The sequence below is a fragment of the Electrona antarctica genome (genome assembly GCF_951216825.1).
Source record: "Electrona antarctica genome assembly, chromosome: 22".
NCBI classification, from domain to species: Eukaryota; Metazoa; Chordata; class Actinopteri; order Myctophiformes; family Myctophidae; genus Electrona; species Electrona antarctica.
The window spans coordinates 32,102,120-32,122,236 of NC_136805.1; positions in this window are offsets into that span (position 1 = coordinate 32,102,120).

Below are 20,117 nucleotides of genomic sequence, written 5' to 3' on the forward strand. Positions count from 1 at the left end.
ACGGATCTGAGCAGGTACAGTTTCTATATTGGCTAGAGATATGTCACGCAAATCAATGCGTTGGCGTACTTCCATACCCCCTAACGCTGGCATAGGTGTTATACGGAGACCTTCCACTATACCCCGGCTCCCCTCATCATTAACACCCTCTTCATCCATAGCAACAGAACCCCCCTCAGTGTCATCCACCCCTCCACCTTCACCAGCACCCATCTGAACAATTGCCAGGTCACCCACCCCCACCACAGGGTCTACACACGCCCCCTCCTCCGTCATTACACCCTCCATTGGGGTAATATCATCATCATCATCATCATCATCGTCAGAAATAATAATTATAGAGGGGTCCACACCGTTGTTATGTCCAGAAGGTATGATGATGGGGCCAGTGTTAGTATGACGGATCACACTAGCACGGCCACAATCAGCAATATCAGCCTCTATATTAGGTATGTCATTAATAACACCATCATCTGTGTGAGACGTACCATCGGTATTATTAGCGATATCATCATAATATTGTCTCAAAGTAGTTTCAATACTTAACTGTTGATTGCGTATGGATTGCAGTAATATTTCCAGACTATTCACGATATGCGCCATTATTTCCTACCTAAAACAAGATGTTTATATGGGCCAAGTCCCTCACTAAGCCATGCTAAAGACTGTTACACTATATAATAAGAGTAAGTCGATAGAACAATTCAACGCTACACTGTTTATTTGTTTTTAAAACATGTAATAATGTGTACAAAAAAACAAAACAAAACAAAACAAAACAAAACGTGTTTCAGATGATATAGGTCTTCACTTGTATACATCAAACTCATGAGCAACTATAGGTGTACTACTCACAGGTGTAACCAGATCAGGTATATCCAGAGTTGTATAACGGTCGTTGTGGACGGTTACAGGTAGTTCACGGCCCTTGTTGAGCGTGACGCCTGGTGTGTAGGATTGGACGGGATCACACTCCTAATCTTCTTCATCGTCAGATATGACTACGCCCCTCTTTGTACCCCCATTGTAGTCTTCAAATGTGTTGATCCCTGGCCAGCTTCTATGAATAAACCAAAGGGGGAAAAAAATGAATATATGAAAAAACATTTAAATCATGAAAACAATTAAAAATTAAAAACAAAATGAAAGATTACAATCATGCAATATAATTTACCTGCATAGCATTCAGTTCGGGGTCGTTTGAGTGTAATGCAATATACACGATCATCTAGCAGATGTTTTGTAGACCCATCACAGCTCGGCTTATGTACCATTCACCCTCGTCATGCTCCTCTCTACTTGACAAAACGGTAGATGTTATAGACAAACACAAATAGGATTGAAATAGGATACAAATTATGCATTATAAAAAAGACAGGATACACTTTATACATTATAAAAATGAAACTGGAAAGCGTTCTATGCTCGTTCTATGATCATTTAATAATAATGATCAATGCAACTGATGTTGTATTTTTTAACCCTACTATAATTGTGTGATTTTACATTGACTTATTTACACTAACTAACCCCCTAACATTAGGGGACTCTATTAAAACACTCTATTAAAACAAATAATATCACATACCATTATGAGAGAGAGAGAGAGAGATCCATCTCAACTGAAGAACACTAAAGAGAAAAGTCTTTGGGGTCTTGGGGTATAGATGAAAAGAGAACTCCGATGCAGGGTGAAGAAGAAGACAAATGCGTGAAGTCTTAGTCCTGTTGGAGCAAAGATGGCTGCTCACTTGAGGTGATCATACCGATGCTGTATGTTAGCTTGACCCTGTATTTATTGTGAGAGATACATTCAGATAAGACATGCCCCTACCCTGTATAAACCAATCACACTAGACCCCACCTACCCATAGTAGGCCAACCCCCATACACACACACACTGCATACAACCCCCCTCTAATTAACATAATTAACATAGTGACAGACCACAGTTTGAGGCAGTTTGTCTGTTACAGGTAGATAAGAGCTAACTGATAACACAACCATAAAACGGTTGTTGACCAAACGAGGTCGCACCCCAACCATCTGCTGATTACATCCTGTCTATCTGGAATGCAAAGAATGCAAGAAATGATACGCAATAGTCCCCCACCCCCTCTAATGAGGGGGGGGGAGGGGGTTTACAACTGCCAGCTGGCACTTCAAAGATAAGGGCCCCCACCCCCCGGTTTTAACTTCATCTAATTAACACATTAACACAACAAACAAATGTTTTGAGGAGGGGGGGGGGTTTACAACGGCCATCTGGCACTTCAAAAAGATAAGGGACCCCCCCAATCTACCAGCTGGCAATTCAAAGAGAATGGCCCCCACCCCCCGGTTACAACTGCCACCTGACAGTTGTAAAAGATAAGGGATCCCCCACCCCTCACCCCACACAGAGGGTAATCTAAAAATTTCTATTGTTCTATTCACACCTGGGAGCCGGCATGTCTGTCTGATCTGTGGGACAGACCCACATGAGGGGGGTCACAGGCTGTGACATGAATGGGACATAGAGAAAGGGAGAGATGGGAGATTTAAGCACTTAATGTAAAACACTTAAGCTTAACACTTAAGCAAGAACAAAAAGCATGGCAATACATCACATACATAAATAAAACGATTATAATAATAATAATAATTATAATATAATATGATTTTTATGATATATACAATATGATTATGGAATGTATGGAATGTATGGAATGTATGGAATGTATGGAATGTAGGGAATGTATGGAATGTATGGAATGTATGGAATGTATGAATAAATTAACATAAATTAACATAAATTACTCACTGGCGCCCCCAGTGGCCACAGGGGTTCATGATCACCAGTATATAGTAACTACTCCCATCATCTGACAGAATAGTCTGTGTATTTGCATACTGGGCCCTGATTGGTGGCCCAAAACTTGGTGGGAAAGTCCCTCTTTTATGTCTGGCTTCCAGGCCAGTTGGAAAAGGGCACACTGAGAGCTGGTAAGAGTATGTTAAATTGGACATTTTCATGGTAAAAGTTTAGCTGGACAGGGTTCTTTCAGACATAAGCCCCAACCGTTACATCTCAGGAAACAGGGGGAGAGAGCACCGTCTCCCGATGGTCCTCCAGCACCTTGATGACATGGGACTTGAACCTGCCAACTGTCTGTAGCAGAGGCAACCGATCAAGCGCACCACACCATTGAGCCAAGGCACCTTTGGGCATCCAGCAGACGTCTCCTGGTGCTTTTGAGTTTTTATTTTTTTATTCGAGCCTTGAAAAGTTCAAGTTACTGCAGCATTGATTGAGACTTGAACACAGAAAGCCTGTACTGAAAGACTCATCATTAGACCACTGTGCCATCAGACAGACACTCTCAGCCAAAGTCTCCTGGTACTTTTGAAGTGATCTTTTGTGTGTTAGGCTTCAGTTAGTAAAGTGAAGATAACACAGAATCATATTAATCAGATGTTTCTTAGCGCTGTTGAGGTCTTCTTTTGCATGTTAGTGTAACAGCCGGGAATCGAACCCAGGTCCCCCGCACGGAAGGCCAACATCCTAACCACTAAACCAAAGCAGTTGCCTATGGCGCAGGGGAGATATGAGAGGTCATCAGGCTGGGGCTGTGAGCCCCTGCTACAATAGGCTTCAGTTAATACAGCTCTACATGTTCAAATCCCTGTTCGCCTATAGTTTAATGCTGGAGTGTTTCAACTTTACTAACTGAAGGCCAACAAACACAATTACCAGGAGACTTTGGCTGAGGGTGTCTGACTGATGGTGCAATGGTCTAATGACCAGTCTCTCTGTACGGACATTCCATGTTCAAGTCCCATTGCTGCTATATAGCACAATGCTCTAGTACTTTGAACTTTTCAAGGCTCGAATACAAAATAAAAACTCAAAAGCACCAGGAGACATCTGCTGAATGCCCCAAGGTGCCTTGGCTCAATGGCATGGTGTGCTTAATATTGGTTGATTCGGTTCCCACTGCTACAGACAGTTGGCAGGTTCAAGTCCCATGTCATCAAGGTGCTGGGATGGACCATCGGGAGACGGGTGCTCTCTCTCCCCCTGTTTCCAGATAAGTAACCGTTGGGGCTTATGTCTGAAAGAACCCTGTCCACCTAACATTTTACAGATAAGAATTAGGTCAAACGTTTAAAAATGAAATAGCAATGCATTTTGGCCCATCATCTGACAGAATAGTCAGTGTATTTGCATACTGGGCCCCGATTATAATCGTCGACAATGGCAATGTAATTTTTCTTGACTTTTGACGATGACAAAACTACACACTATAGTATATTTGTTTAATCATTTTCATCTTTTTTTTTAATCGTCGCTAAAACCATGAACTATAGTTCATGGTTTTCGCAACGATTTAAAAAAACAAATATGAAAAATGATGAAAAAACGACATACTATAGTTCATGGTTTTGGCCCATCATCTGACAGAATAGTCTGTGTATTTGCATACTGGGCCCTGATTGGTGGCCCAAAACTTGGTGGGAAAGTCCCTCTTTTATGTCTGGCTTCCAGGCCAGTTGGAAAAGGGCACAATGAGAGCTGGTAAGAGTATGTTAAATTGGACATTTTCATGGTAAAAGTTTAGCTGGACAGGGTTCTTTCAGACATAAGCCCCAACCGTTACATCTCAGGAAACAGGGGGAGAGAGCACCGTCTCCCGATGGTCCTCCAGCACCTTGATGACATGGGACTTGAACCTGCCAACTGTCTGTAGCAGAGGCAACCGATCAAGCGCACCACACCATTGAGCCAAGGCACCTTTGGGCATCCAGCAGACGTCTCCTGGTGCTTTTGAGTTTTTATTTTTTTATTCGAGCCTTGAAAAGTTCAAGTTACTGCAGCATTGAATGAGACTTGAACACAGAAAGCCTGTACTGAAAGACTCATCATTAGACCACTGCGCCATCAGACAGACACTCTCAGCCAAAGTCTCCTGGTACTTTTGAAGTGATCTTTTGTGTGTTAGGCTTCAGTTAGTAAAGTGAAGATAACACAGAATCATATTAATCAGATGTTTCTTAGCGCTGTTGAGGTCTTCTTTTGCATGTTAGTGTAACAGCCGGGAATCGAACCCAGGTCCCCCGCACGGAAGGCCAACATCCTAACCACTAAACCAAAGCAGTTGCCTATGGCGCAGGGGAGATATGAGAGGTCATCAGGCTGGGGCTGTGAGCCCCTGCTACAATAGGCTTCAGTTAATACAGCTCTACATGTTCAAATCCCTGTTCGCCTATAGTTTAATGCTGGAGTGTTTCAACTTTACTAACTGAAGGCCAACAAACACAATTACCAGGAGACTTTGGCTGAGGGTGTCTGACTGATGGTGCAATGGTCTAATGACCAGTCTCTCTGTACGGACATTCCATGTTCAAGTCCCATTGCTGCTATATAGCACAATGCTCTAGTACTTTGAACTTTTCAAGGCTCGAATACAAAATAAAAACTCAAAAGCACGAGGAGACATCTGCTGAATGCCCCAAGGTGCCTTGGCTCAATGGCATGGTGTGCTTGATATTGGTTGATTCGGTTCCCACTGCTACAGACAGTTGGCAGGTTCAAGTCCCATGTCATCAAGGTGCTGGGATGGACCATCGGGAGACGGGTGCTCTCTCTCCCCCTGTTTCCTGATAAGTAACCGTTGGGGCTTATGTCTGAAAGAACCCTGTCCACCTAACATTTTACAGATAAGAATTAGGTCAAACGTTTAAAAATGAAATAGCAATGCATTTTGGCCCATCATCTGACAGAATAGTCAGTGTATTTGCATACTGGGCCCCGATTATAATCGTCGACAATGGCAATGTCATTTTTCTTGACTTTTGACGATGACAAAACTACACACTATAGTATATTTGTTTAATCATTTTCAACTTTTTTTTTAATCGTCGCAAAAACCATGAACTATAGTTCATGGTTTTTGCAACGATTTAAAAAAACAAATATGAAAAATGATGAAAAAACGACATACTATAGTTCATGGTTTTGGCCCATCATCTGACAGAATAGTCTGTGTATTTGCATACTGGGCCCTGATTGGTGGCCCAAAACTTGGTGGGAAAGTCCCTCTTTTATGTCTGGCTTCCAGGCCAGTTGGAAAAGGGCACACTGAGAGCTGGTAAGAGTATGTTAAATTGGACATTTTCATGGTAAAAGTTTAGCTGGACAGGGTTCTTTCAGACATAAGCCCCAACCGTTACATCTCAGGAAACAGGGGGAGAGAGCACCGTCTCCCGATGGTCCTCCAGCACCTTGATGACATGGGACTTGAACCTGCCAACTGTCTGTAGCAGAGGCAACCGATCAAGCGCACCACACCATTGAGCCAAGGCACCTTTGGGCATCCAGCAGACGTCTCCTGGTGCTTTTGAGTTTTTATTTTTTTATTCGAGCCTTGAAAAGTTCAAGTTACTGCAGCATTGAATGAGACTTGAACACAGAAAGCCTGTACTGAAAGACTCATCATTAGACCACTGTGCCATCAGACAGACACTCTCAGCCAAAGTCTCCTGGTACTTTTGAAGTGATCTTTTGTGTGTTAGGCTTCAGTTAGTAAAGTGAAGATAACACAGAATCATATTAATCAGATGTTTCTTAGCGCTGTTGAGGTCTTCTTTTGCATGTTAGTGTAACAGCCGGGAATCGAACCCAGGTCCCCCGCACGGAAGGCCAACATCCTAACCACTAAACCAAAGCAGTTGCCTATGGTGCAGGGGAGATATGAGAGGTCATCAGGCTGGGGCTGTGAGCCCCTGCTACAATAGGCTTCAGTTAATACAGCTCTACATGTTCAAATCCCTGTTCGCCTATAGTTTAATGCTGGAGTGTTTCAACTTTACTAACTGAAGGCCAACAAACACAATTACCAGGAGACTTTGGCTGAGGGTGTCTGACTGATGGTGCAATGGTCTAATGACCAGTCTCTCTGTACGGACATTCCATGTTCAAGTCCCATTGCTGCTATATAGCACAATGCTCTAGTACTTTGAACTTTTCAAGGCTCGAATACAAAATAAAAACTCAAAAGCACCAGGAGACATCTGCTGAATGCCCCAAGGTGCCTTGGCTCAATGGCATGGTGTGCTTAATATTGGTTGATTCGGTTCCCACTGCTACAGACAGTTGGCAGGTTCAAGTCCCATGTCATCAAGGTGCTGGGATGGACCATCGGGAGACGGGTGCTCTCTCTCCCTCTGTTTCCTGATAAGTAACCGTTGGGGCTTATGTCTGAAAGAACCCTGTCCACCTAACATTTTACAGATAAGAATTAGGTCAAACGTTTAAAAATGAAATAGCAATGCATTTTGGCCCATCATCTGACAGAATAGTCAGTGTATTTGCATACTGGGCCCCGATTATAATCGTCGACAATGGCAATGTAATTTTTCTTGACTTTTGACGATGACAAAACTACACACTATAGTATATTTGTTTAATCATTTTCATCTTTTTTTTTAATCGTCGCTAAAACCATGAACTATAGTTCATGGTTTTCGCAACGATTTAAAAAAACAAATATGAAAAATGATGAAAAAACGACATACTATAGTTCATGGTTTTGGCCCATCATCTGACAGAATAGTCTGTGTATTTGCATACTGGGCCCTGATTGGTGGCCCAAAACTTGGTGGGAAAGTCCCTCTTTTATGTCTGGCTTCCAGGCCAGTTGGAAAAGGGCACACTGAGAGCTGGTAAGAGTATGTTAAATTGGACATTTTCATGGTAAAAGTTTAGCTGGACAGGGTTCTTTCAGACATAAGCCCCAACCGTTACATCTCAGGAAACAGGGGGAGAGAGCACCGTCTCCCGATGGTCCTCCAGCACCTTGATGACATGGGACTTGAACCTGCCAACTGTCTGTAGAAGAGGCAACCGATCAAGCGCACCACACCATTGAGCCAAGGCACCTTTGGGCATTCAGCAGACGTCTCCTGGTGCTTTTGAGTTTTTATTTTTTTATTCGAGTTTTGAAAATTTCAAGTTACTGCAGCATTGAATGAGACTTGAACACAGAAAGCCTGTACTGAAAGACTCATCATTAGACCACTGCGCCATCAGTCAGACACTCTCAGCCAAAGTCTCCTGGTACTTTTGAAGTGATCTTTTGTGTGTTAGGCTTCAGTTAGTAAAGTGAAGATAACACAGAATCATATTAATCAGATGTTTCTTAGCGCTGTTGAGGTCTTCTTTTGCATGTTAGTGTAACAGCCGGGAATCGAACCCAGGTCCCCCGCACGGAAGGCCAACATCCTAACCACTAAACCAAAGCAGTTGCCTATGGCGCAGGGGAGATATGAGAGGTCATCAGGCTGGGGCTGTGAGCCCCTGCTACAATAGGCTTCAGTTAATACAGCTCTACATGTTCAAATCCCTGTTCGCCTATAGTTTAATGCTGGAGTGTTTCAACTTTACTAACTGAAGGCCAACAAACACAATTACCAGGAGACTTTGGCTGAGGGTGTCTGACTGATGGTGCAATGGTCTAATGATCAGTCTCTCTGTACGGACATTCCATGTTCAAGTCCCATTGCTGCTATATAGCACAATGCTCTAGTACTTTGAACTTTTCAAGGCTCGAATACAAAATAAAAACTCAAAAGCACCAGGAGACATCTGCTGAATGCCCCAAGGTGCCTTGGCTCAATGGCATGGTGTGCTTGATATTGGTTGATTCGGTTCCCACTGCTACAGACAGTTGGCAGGTTCAAGTCCCATGTCATCAAGGTGCTGGGATGGACCATCGGGAGACGGGTGCTCTCTCTCCCCCTGTTTCCTGATAAGTAACCGTTGGGGCTTATGTCTGAAAGAACCCTGTCCACCTAACATTTTACAGATAAGAATTAGGTCAAACGTTTAAAAATGAAATAGCAATGCATTTTGGCCCATCATCTGACAGAATAGTCAGTGTATTTGCATACTGGGCCCCGATTATAATCGTCGACAATGGCAATGTAATTTTTCTTGACTTTTGACGATGACAAAACTACACACTATAGTATATTTGTTTAATCATTTTCATCTTTTTTTTTAATCGTCGCTAAAACCATGAACTATAGTTCATGGTTTTCGCAACGATTTAAAAAAACAAATATGAAAAATGATGAAAAAACGACATACTATAGTTCATGGTTTTGGCCCATCATCTGACAGAATAGTCTGTGTATTTGCATACTGGGCCCTGATTGGTGGCCCAAAACTTGGTGGGAAAGTCCCTCTTTTATGTCTGGCTTCCAGGCCAGTTGGAAAAGGGCACAATGAGAGCTGGTAAGAGTATGTTAAATTGGACATTTTCATGGTAAAAGTTTAGCTGGACAGGGTTCTTTCAGACATAAGCCCCAACCGTTACATCTCAGGAAACAGGGGGAGAGAGCACCGTCTCCCGATGGTCCTCCAGCACCTTGATGACATGGGACTTGAACCTGCCAACTGTCTGTAGCAGAGGCAACCGATCAAGCGCACCACACCATTGAGCCAAGGCACCTTTGGGCATTCAGCAGACGTCTCCTGGTGCTTTTGAGTTTTTCTTTTTTTATTCGAGCCTTGAAAAGTTCAAGTTACTGCAGCATTGAATGAGACTTGAACACAGAAAGCCTGTACTGAAAGACTCATCATTAGACCACTGCGCCATCAGTCAGACGCTCTCAGCCAAAGTCTCCTGGTACTTTTGAAGTGATCTTTTGTGTGTTAGGCTTCAGTTAGTAAAGTGAAGATAACACAGAATCACATTAATCAGATGTTTCTTAGCGCTGTTGAGGTCTTCTTTTGCATGTTAGTGTAACAGCCGGGAATCGAACCCAGGTCCCCCGCACGGAAGGCCAACATCCTAACCACTAATCCAAAGCAGTTGCCTATGGCGCAGGGGAGATATGAGAGGTCATCAGGCTGGGGCTGTGAGCCCCTGCTACAATAGGCTTCAGTTAATACAGCTCTACATGTTCAAATCCCTGTTCGCCTATAGTTTAATGCTGGAGTGTTTCAACTTTACTAACTGAAGGCCAACAAACACAATTACCAGGAGACTTTGGCTGAGGGTGTCTGACTGATGGTGCAATGGTCTAATGACCAGTCTCTCTGTACGGACATTCCATGTTCAAGTCCCATTGCTGCTATATAGCACAATGCTCTAGTACTTTGAACTTTTCAAGGCTCGAATACAAAATAAAAACTCAAAAGCACGAGGAGACATCTGCTGAATGCCCCAAGGTGCCTTGGCTCAATGGCATGGTGTGCTTGATATTGGTTGATTCGGTTCCCACTGCTACAGACAGTTGGCAGGTTCAAGTCCCATGTCATCAAGGTGCTGGGATGGACCATCGGGAGACGGGTGCTCTCTCTCCCCCTGTTTCCTGATAAGTAACCGTTGGGGCTTATGTCTGAAAGAACCCTGTCCACCTAACATTTTACAGATAAGAATTAGGTCAAACGTTTAAAAATGAAATAGCAATGCATTTTGGCCCATCATCTGACAGAATAGTCAGTGTATTTGCATACTGGGCCCCGATTATAATCGTCGACAATGGCAATGTCATTTTTCTTGACTTTTGACGATGACAAAACTACACACTATAGTATATTTGTTTAATCATTTTCAACTTTTTTTTTAATCGTCGCAAAAACCATGAACTATAGTTCATGGTTTTTGCAACGATTTAAAAAAACAAATATGAAAAATGATGAAAAAACGACATAATATAGTTCATGGTTTTGGCCCATCATCTGACAGAATAGTCTGTGTATTTGCATACTGGGCCCTGATTGGTGGCCCAAAACTTGGTGGGAAAGTCCCTCTTTTATGTCTGGCTTCCAGGCCAGTTGGAAAAGGGCACACTGAGAGCTGGTAAGAGTATGTTAAATTGGACATTTTCATGGTAAAAGTTTAGCTGGACAGGGTTCTTTCAGACATAAGCCCCAACCGTTACATCTCAGGAAACAGGGGGAGAGAGCACCGTCTCCCGATGGTCCTCCAGCACCTTGATGACATGGGACTTGAACCTGCCAACTGTCTGTAGCAGAGGCAACCGATCAAGCGCACCACACCATTGAGCCAAGGCACCTTTGGGCATCCAGCAGACGTCTCCTGGTGCTTTTGAGTTTTTATTTTTTTATTCGAGCCTTGAAAAGTTCAAGTTACTGCAGCATTGAATGAGACTTGAACACAGAAAGCCTGTACTGAAAGACTCATCATTAGACCACTGCGCCATCAGACAGACACTCTCAGCCAAAGTCTCCTGGTACTTTTGAAGTGATCTTTTGTGTGTTAGGCTTCAGTTAGTAAAGTGAAGATAACACAGAATCATATTAATCAGATGTTTCTTAGCGCTGTTGAGGTCTTCTTTTGCATGTTAGTGTAACAGCCGGGAATCGAACCCAGGTCCCCCGCACGGAAGGCCAACATCCTAACCACTAAACCAAAGCAGTTGCCTATGGCGCAGGGGAGATATGAGAGGTCATCAGGCTGGGGCTGTGAGCCCCTGCTACAATAGGCTTCAGTTAATACAGCTCTACATGTTCAAATCCCTGTTCGCCTATAGTTTAATGCTGGAGTGTTTCAACTTTACTAACTGAAGGCCAACAAACACAATTACCAGGAGACTTTGGCTGAGGGTGTCTGACTGATGGTGCAATGGTCTAATGACCAGTCTCTCTGTACGGACATTCCATGTTCAAGTCCCATTGCTGCTATATAGCACAATGCTCTAGTACTTTGAACTTTTCAAGGCTCGAATACAAAATAAAAACTCAAAAGCACGAGGAGACATCTGCTGAATGCCCCAAGGTGCCTTGGCTCAATGGCATGGTGTGCTTGATATTGGTTGATTCGGTTCCCACCGCTACAGACAGTTGGCAGGTTCAAGTCCCATGTCATCAAGGTGCTGGGATGGACCATCGGGAGACGGGTGCTCTCTCTCCCCCTGTTTCCTGATAAGTAACCGTTGGGGCTTATGTCTGAAAGAACCCTGTCCACCTAACATTTTACAGATAAGAATTAGGTCAAACGTTTAAAAATGAAATAGCAATGCATTTTGGCCCATCATCTGACAGAATAGTCAGTGTATTTGCATACTGGGCCCCGATTATAATCGTCGACAATGGCAATGTCATTTTTCTTGACTTTTGACGATGACAAAACTACACACTATAGTATATTTGTTTAATCATTTTCAACTTTTTTTTTAATCGTCGCAAAAACCATGAACTATAGTTCATGGTTTTTGCAACGATTTAAAAAAACAAATATGAAAAATGATGAAAAAACGACATACTATAGTTCATGGTTTTGGCCCATCATCTGACAGAATAGTCTGTGTATTTGCATACTGGGCCCTGATTGGTGGCCCAAAACTTGGTGGGAAAGTCCCTCTTTTATGTCTGGCTTCCAGGCCAGTTGGAAAAGGGCACACTGAGAGCTGGTAAGAGTATGTTAAATTGGACATTTTCATGGTAAAAGTTTAGCTGGACAGGGTTCTTTCAGACATAAGCCCCAACCGTTACATCTCAGGAAACAGGGGGAGAGAGCACCGTCTCCCGATGGTCCTCCAGCACCTTGATGACATGGGACTTGAACCTGCCAACTGTCTGTAGCAGAGGCAACCGATCAAGCGCACCACACCATTGAGCCAAGGCACCTTTGGGCATCCAGCAGACGTCTCCTGGTGCTTTTGAGTTTTTATTTTTTTATTCGAGCCTTGAAAAGTTCAAGTTACTGCAGCATTGAATGAGACTTGAACACAGAAAGCCTGTACTGAAAGACTCATCATTAGACCACTGTGCCATCAGACAGACACTCTCAGCCAAAGTCTCCTGGTACTTTTGAAGTGATCTTTTGTGTGTTAGGCTTCAGTTAGTAAAGTGAAGATAACACAGAATCATATTAATCAGATGTTTCTTAGCGCTGTTGAGGTCTTCTTTTGCATGTTAGTGTAACAGCCGGGAATCGAACCCAGGTCCCCCGCACGGAAGGCCAACATCCTAACCACTAAACCAAAGCAGTTGCCTATGGTGCAGGGGAGATATGAGAGGTCATCAGGCTGGGGCTGTGAGCCCCTGCTACAATAGGCTTCAGTTAATACAGCTCTACATGTTCAAATCCCTGTTCGCCTATAGTTTAATGCTGGAGTGTTTCAACTTTACTAACTGAAGGCCAACAAACACAATTACCAGGAGACTTTGGCTGAGGGTGTCTGACTGATGGTGCAATGGTCTAATGACCAGTCTCTCTGTACGGACATTCCATGTTCAAGTCCCATTGCTGCTATATAGCACAATGCTCTAGTACTTTGAACTTTTCAAGGCTCGAATACAAAATAAAAACTCAAAAGCACCAGGAGACATCTGCTGAATGCCCCAAGGTGCCTTGGCTCAATGGCATGGTGTGCTTAATATTGGTTGATTCGGTTCCCACTGCTACAGACAGTTGGCAGGTTCAAGTCCCATGTCATCAAGGTGCTGGGATGGACCATCGGGAGACGGGTGCTCTCTCTCCCTCTGTTTCCTGATAAGTAACCGTTGGGGCTTATGTCTGAAAGAACCCTGTCCACCTAACATTTTACAGATAAGAATTAGGTCAAACGTTTAAAAATGAAATAGCAATGCATTTTGGCCCATCATCTGACAGAATAGTCAGTGTATTTGCATACTGGGCCCCGATTATAATCGTCGACAATGGCAATGTAATTTTTCTTGACTTTTGACGATGACAAAACTACACACTATAGTATATTTGTTTAATCATTTTCATCTTTTTTTTTAATCGTCGCTAAAACCATGAACTATAGTTCATGGTTTTCGCAACGATTTAAAAAAACAAATATGAAAAATGATGAAAAAACGACATACTATAGTTCATGGTTTTGGCCCATCATCTGACAGAATAGTCTGTGTATTTGCATACTGGGCCCTGATTGGTGGCCCAAAACTTGGTGGGAAAGTCCCTCTTTTATGTCTGGCTTCCAGGCCAGTTGGAAAAGGGCACACTGAGAGCTGGTAAGAGTATGTTAAATTGGACATTTTCATGGTAAAAGTTTAGCTGGACAGGGTTCTTTCAGACATAAGCCCCAACCGTTACATCTCAGGAAACAGGGGGAGAGAGCACCGTCTCCCGATGGTCCTCCAGCACCTTGATGACATGGGACTTGAACCTGCCAACTGTCTGTAGCAGAGGCAACCGATCAAGCGCACCACACCATTGAGCCAAGGCACCTTTGGGCATTCAGCAGACGTCTCCTGGTGCTTTTGAGTTTTTATTTTTTTATTCGAGTTTTGAAAATTTCAAGTTACTGCAGCATTGAATGAGACTTGAACACAGAAAGCCTGTACTGAAAGACTCATCATTAGACCACTGCGCCATCAGTCAGACACTCTCAGCCAAAGTCTCCTGGTACTTTTGAAGTGATCTTTTGTGTGTTAGGCTTCAGTTAGTAAAGTGAAGATAACACAGAATCATATTAATCAGATGTTTCTTAGCGCTGTTGAGGTCTTCTTTTGCATGTTAGTGTAACAGCCGGGAATCGAACCCAGGTCCCCCGCACGGAAGGCCAACATCCTAACCACTAATCCAAAGCAGTTGCCTATGGCGCAGGGGAGATATGAGAGGTCATCAGGCTGGGGCTGTGAGCCCCTGCTACAATAGGCTTCAGTTAATACAGCTCTACATGTTCAAATCCCTGTTCGCCTATAGTTTAATGCTGGAGTGTTTCAACTTTACTAACTGAAGGCCAACAAACACAATTACCAGGAGACTTTGGCTGAGGGTGTCTGACTGATGGTGCAATGGTCTAATGATCAGTCTCTCTGTACGGACATTCCATGTTCAAGTCCCATTGCTGCTATATAGCACAATGCTCTAGTACTTTGAACTTTTCAAGGCTCGAATACAAAAAAAAAACTCAAAAGCACCAGGAGACATCTGCTGAATGCCCCAAGGTGCCTTGGCTAAATGGCATGGTGTGCTTGATATTGGTTGATTCGGTTCCCACTGCTACAGACAGTTGGCAGGTTCAAGTCCCATGTCATCAAGGTGCTGGGATGGACCATCGGGAGACGGGTGCTCTCTCTCCCCCTGTTTCCTGATAAGTAACCGTTGGGGCTTATGTCTGAAAGAACCCTGTCCACCTAACATTTTACAGATAAGAATTAGGTCAAACGTTTAAAAATGAAATAGCAATGCATTTTGGCCCATCATCTGACAGAATAGTCAGTGTATTTGCATACTGGGCCCCGATTATAATCGTCGACAATGGCAATGTAATTTTTCTTGACTTTTGACGATGACAAAACTACACACTATAGTATATTTGTTTAATCATTTTCATCTTTTTTTTAATCGTCGCTAAAACCATGAACTATAGTTCATGGTTTTCGCAACGATTTAAAAAAACAAATATGAAAAATGATGAAAAAACGACATACTATAGTTCATGGTTTTGGCCCATCATCTGACAGAATAGTCTGTGTATTTGCATACTGGGCCCTGATTGGTGGCCCAAAACTTGGTGGGAAAGTCCCTCTTTTATGTCTGGCTTCCAGGCCAGTTGGAAAAGGGCACAATGAGAGCTGGTAAGAGTATGTTAAATTGGACATTTTCATGGTAAAAGTTTAGCTGGACAGGGTTCTTTCAGACATAAGCCCCAACCGTTACATCTCAGGAAACAGGGGGAGAGAGCACCGTCTCCCGATGGTCCTCCAGCACCTCGATGACATGGGACTTGAACCTGCCAACTGTCTGTAGCAGAGGCAACCGATCAAGCGCACCACACCATTGAGCCAAGGCACCTTTGGGCATTCAGCAGACGTCTCCTGGTGCTTTTGAGTTTTTATTTTTTTATTCGAGCCTTGAAAAGTTCAAGTTACTGCAGCATTGAATGAGACTTGAACACAGAAAGCCTGTACTGAAAGACTCATCATTAGACCACTGCGCCATCAGTCAGACGCTCTCAGCCAAAGTCTCCTGGTACTTTTGAAGTGATCTTTTGTGTGTTAGGCTTCAGTTAGTACAGTTCAAATAACAGAATCATATTAATCAGATATTTCTTAGCGCTGTTGAGGTCTTCTTTTGCATGTTAGTGGTCTTCTTTTGCATGTTAGTGTAACAGCCAGGAATCGAACCCTGGTCTCCCACGTGGAAAGCCAACATCCTGACCACTGAGACAAGTCAAAGGCAATTGCCTATGACTCAGGGGAGATATTAGAGTTTTGAGGTCGTCAGGCTGAGGCTGTGAGCCACTGCTAGAATAGCCTTCAGTAAATAAAGCTGAATAACTCTAGCATTAGACTTTAGGGAGACTGGGATTTGAACATGAACACTCTTTGCTGAGAGTCTGTCTGATCATCATCCCCTACTACACCATCACTCAGTAACAACTGCGTCTTCGTACTGTTGAAGCGATCTTTTGTATGTTAGCCTTCAGTTAGTAAAGTTGAAAGAATTGAGTCCACAGAATTACATTCGTCAAATGCTTTGAGTGCTGTTTTGTACATTAGTGTAACACCCGGGAATTGAACCCAGGTCCCCCGCACGGAAAGCCAACATCTTAACCACTAACCCAAAGCAGTTGCCTATGGTGCAGGGGAGAAATGAGACTTTTGAGGTCATCAGGCTGGGGCTGTGAGCCACTGCTACAATAGCCTTCACAGCTCTACATGTTCAAATCCCTGTTCGCCTATAGTTTAATGCTGGAGTGTTTCAACTTTACTAACTGAAGGCCAACACACACAATTACCAGGAGACTTTATTTCACTGCCGCTTTTCCGTCACACTTTTCAGTCACGCCTTTTCGTCGCGCTTTTCCGTCACGCTTTTTTTTTAGAAGCAATCTATAGACACAAAACCATAATTTACCACTGCGCCATCAGTCAGACACTCTCAGCCAAAGTCTCCTGGTAATTTTGAAGTGATATTTTGTTTGTTAGCCTTCATTTAGTAAAGTTACAATAACACAGCATCATATTAATCAGATGTTTCTCAGCGCTGTTGAGGTCTTCTTTTGCATGTTAGTGTAACAGGCGGGAATCGAACCCTGGTCTCCCACGTGGAAAGCCAACATCCTGACCACTGAGACAAGTCAAAGGCAATTGCCTATGACTCAGGGGAGATATTAGAGTTTTGAGGTCGTCAGGCTGAGGCTGTGAGCCACTGCTAGAATAGCCTTCAGTAAATAAAGCTTAATAACTCTAGCATTAGACTTTAGGGAGACTGGGATTTGAACATGAACTCTCTGTGCTGAGAGTCTGTCTGATCATCAGCCCCTACTACACCATCACTCAGTAACAACTGCCTCTTCGTAGCGTACTGTTGAAGCGATCTTTTGTATGTTAGCCTTCAGTTAGTAAAGTTGAAAGAATTGAGTCCTGAACACAGAATTACATTCATCAAATGCTTTGAGCACTGTTTATTAGTGTAACACCCAGGAATCGAACCCAGGTCCCCCGCACGGAAGGCCAACACCTTAAACACTTAACCAAAGCAGTTGCCTATAACTCAGGGGAGATATGAGAGGCAGCTGAATGGGTAGAGAGGCTGCCTGGCGAGCAGAAGGCCCTGGGTTTGAATCCTGGTCCCGGCAATGTGTCAAGCCCTTAATTGCAAGATGACGTAGATTTTCCCTTCATTGCCAATGGCGTCTTTAAAACAAACATTAAACCTGTCGCCCCTCAAAAACGGATCTTTCCATGTGGCATTAATGCAACACAGTGGCCACTTTGGACACAAATAACATGGCAGCCAACCCAAGAGTCTCTGCAAGCATGTCCGGCAAGGACGTGCCAGTCTTTGCTTTGACTGGCAATTAAACTCTCTCCTGTACAAAGTAATACTGTACAGTGTTTATACATTTATGGATGGTTGTTATTGCTTTGTTAAACAAGTAAGCAAACATACAAACATAGTGCTGCTATAAATAGATCTATTTATTACAATTAGGAAGGTGGGGCATTTCATTATCAAAATATCACACAAGTGATCTTTATAGTCATGTAATCACGCCAAATCTGTCATGTAATGTATACCAGCCATTTATTGAAAACACAACATGCATTCATCTTTATAACATTACTAAGCATTATGAATATACTGTTACAAACAATCATATCCTGGTGGAGATCTGTGCCCAGAGGGGCACTTTTTCTAGTTTAAATAGGTTCTCCTTTCTGTCCATAGATTTCATGGATTAGAAAAAATTAAATGAAGTCAATCGTAATGTTACACATGTGGTACCAGAGCTATATGGCCCAACTATGCAGCTGTACGAAGCTTTACAACATAATTAGCTTCAGCATTTGCAAACAAGCCAACTGGTAACACGTTGAAAACCGCATTTCTCAGTAATAGTAATTCCCCACAATCAATCAATAACCTCAATCATGTTTCATCTTGGTGTACTGTACATACATAATGGAAATACATTGGTCTACTCGTCTACTCAGGCTCATGTGAACACCCCAAACAGTGTTTAAGTTGCTCTATTCAGTATTTAGATATTTGATATTCATTTTAGCTGCCCCGTCCCCTTCCTATACAAACCCATTATAACTTATATCTCCATTTTAACCATGATAGATTCATCGAAAACACATCCTTATTACTGGTGACTGATATTGTCCTTCTAATCACATAAGCCTGAGTAGATGACTTAATGACCTAAAGTTTTTTTTAAAGTGATATATTCCTTTAAACCCTTTAAAGTAAAACCCTCTATTCTTTGTTTGACTTGGAACCATAGATTGTAGAAAAGACCATAGGTTGGAACTGTCCCCCCCCTGCCCTGTAGGCATTGCTCAACATTGTTAAACTATCCTAAGCTTCTTAGTCCTTTGTCATAACATACTTGCCTTCAAAGTTTCCCCAAGGAAATTACTAATTATTATTATTTACGTTTATTAGTAGGAGTACATCCCAAGTGATCTGGAAACCCTCTGGTTAACATGGCGGTAAACATATTTTCTAAGGCATGACATGAGAAAATGTAAGGTGTTGTGGATGGGTACATTTAAATAAAGTACACAGTGGTATTTCCTGGCTTTCAATCCAATTCTGAATATTTATATTCATAATATCTGCTCAAAGCATACATACAGGACAGTTTTATACAAATACACATGGATGTGCATATTTCACATTTTACACTCATTGTTGGAGCATCGCTAAGCCTGCCAATAATCCACATATGTGCTGGGGTTCAAGTTTATACAAAAATAAAATAAAACAAACAACAAAACTAACTAATAATAATTCTGGGATAAACAGTTCTAAACAGTTATGCAGTGAGTGTTTGATAAACACTCACTGCAGCCTATAGACACTGTTACGTTGCATGCCGTGAATAGCTGATGTAAAAACTCACAAGGCAATGTGACACACTGTGACTGTGAGCTTGTAGATCTTCTGCGTTCACCTTCATGGAGAATAAATGAAGCATCATATACTGCTGTCTGCTTTAGACAGCAAACAAAACAGCAAACAAAAACTAAACCATAGAACATCCTGAGAGGTGGTTTTGTGGCAGTGGTAATAGCTTACCAGTGAAATCAGCGTATCTTTCTTACCTCTGGAAATGCACAGGAGTTTAAACATGAACAAGGAAATACTTAGATGTTCTGGGGGCAACTGCAATACAACATACAGTACAAGGGTTCACATAAAGTAATTCATAAGTTTTGATTATTACAAAATCCTCAATCTGCTCCTACCACAAACTTTGTACAATTCAACAGTTATTTTTGTTATACCAATTCATTTTTGAGTTAGTCAAATGTATTATTGGCACGAGAACAAATGCCCCTTGTTCTGCAGTAATCTTAAAACCAACTCATTTGTGCTCAAGAATAATGTAATTTAGACAGACAGACCTAGAATCCAGACAGTAGGCCTAATTAAGAACAATTTCTTTCCTGTTGCATCCCATTTGTCCAACACCTGTGTGAGAGTGAATGTGCATGCGCTATACCGCCCCTTTGTCAAATAAAGAACAATAATGGCATTTTCTAAACTAAACATTCAAAAAAGCAAAGCATAAAAATGTCCACAAGGACCTGAGCCACAGTAGGCTCAGGCTCAGTAAAGATAAAGGCATTTATATTAGGCAATATAGGAAATGCTTTTTTATGTACT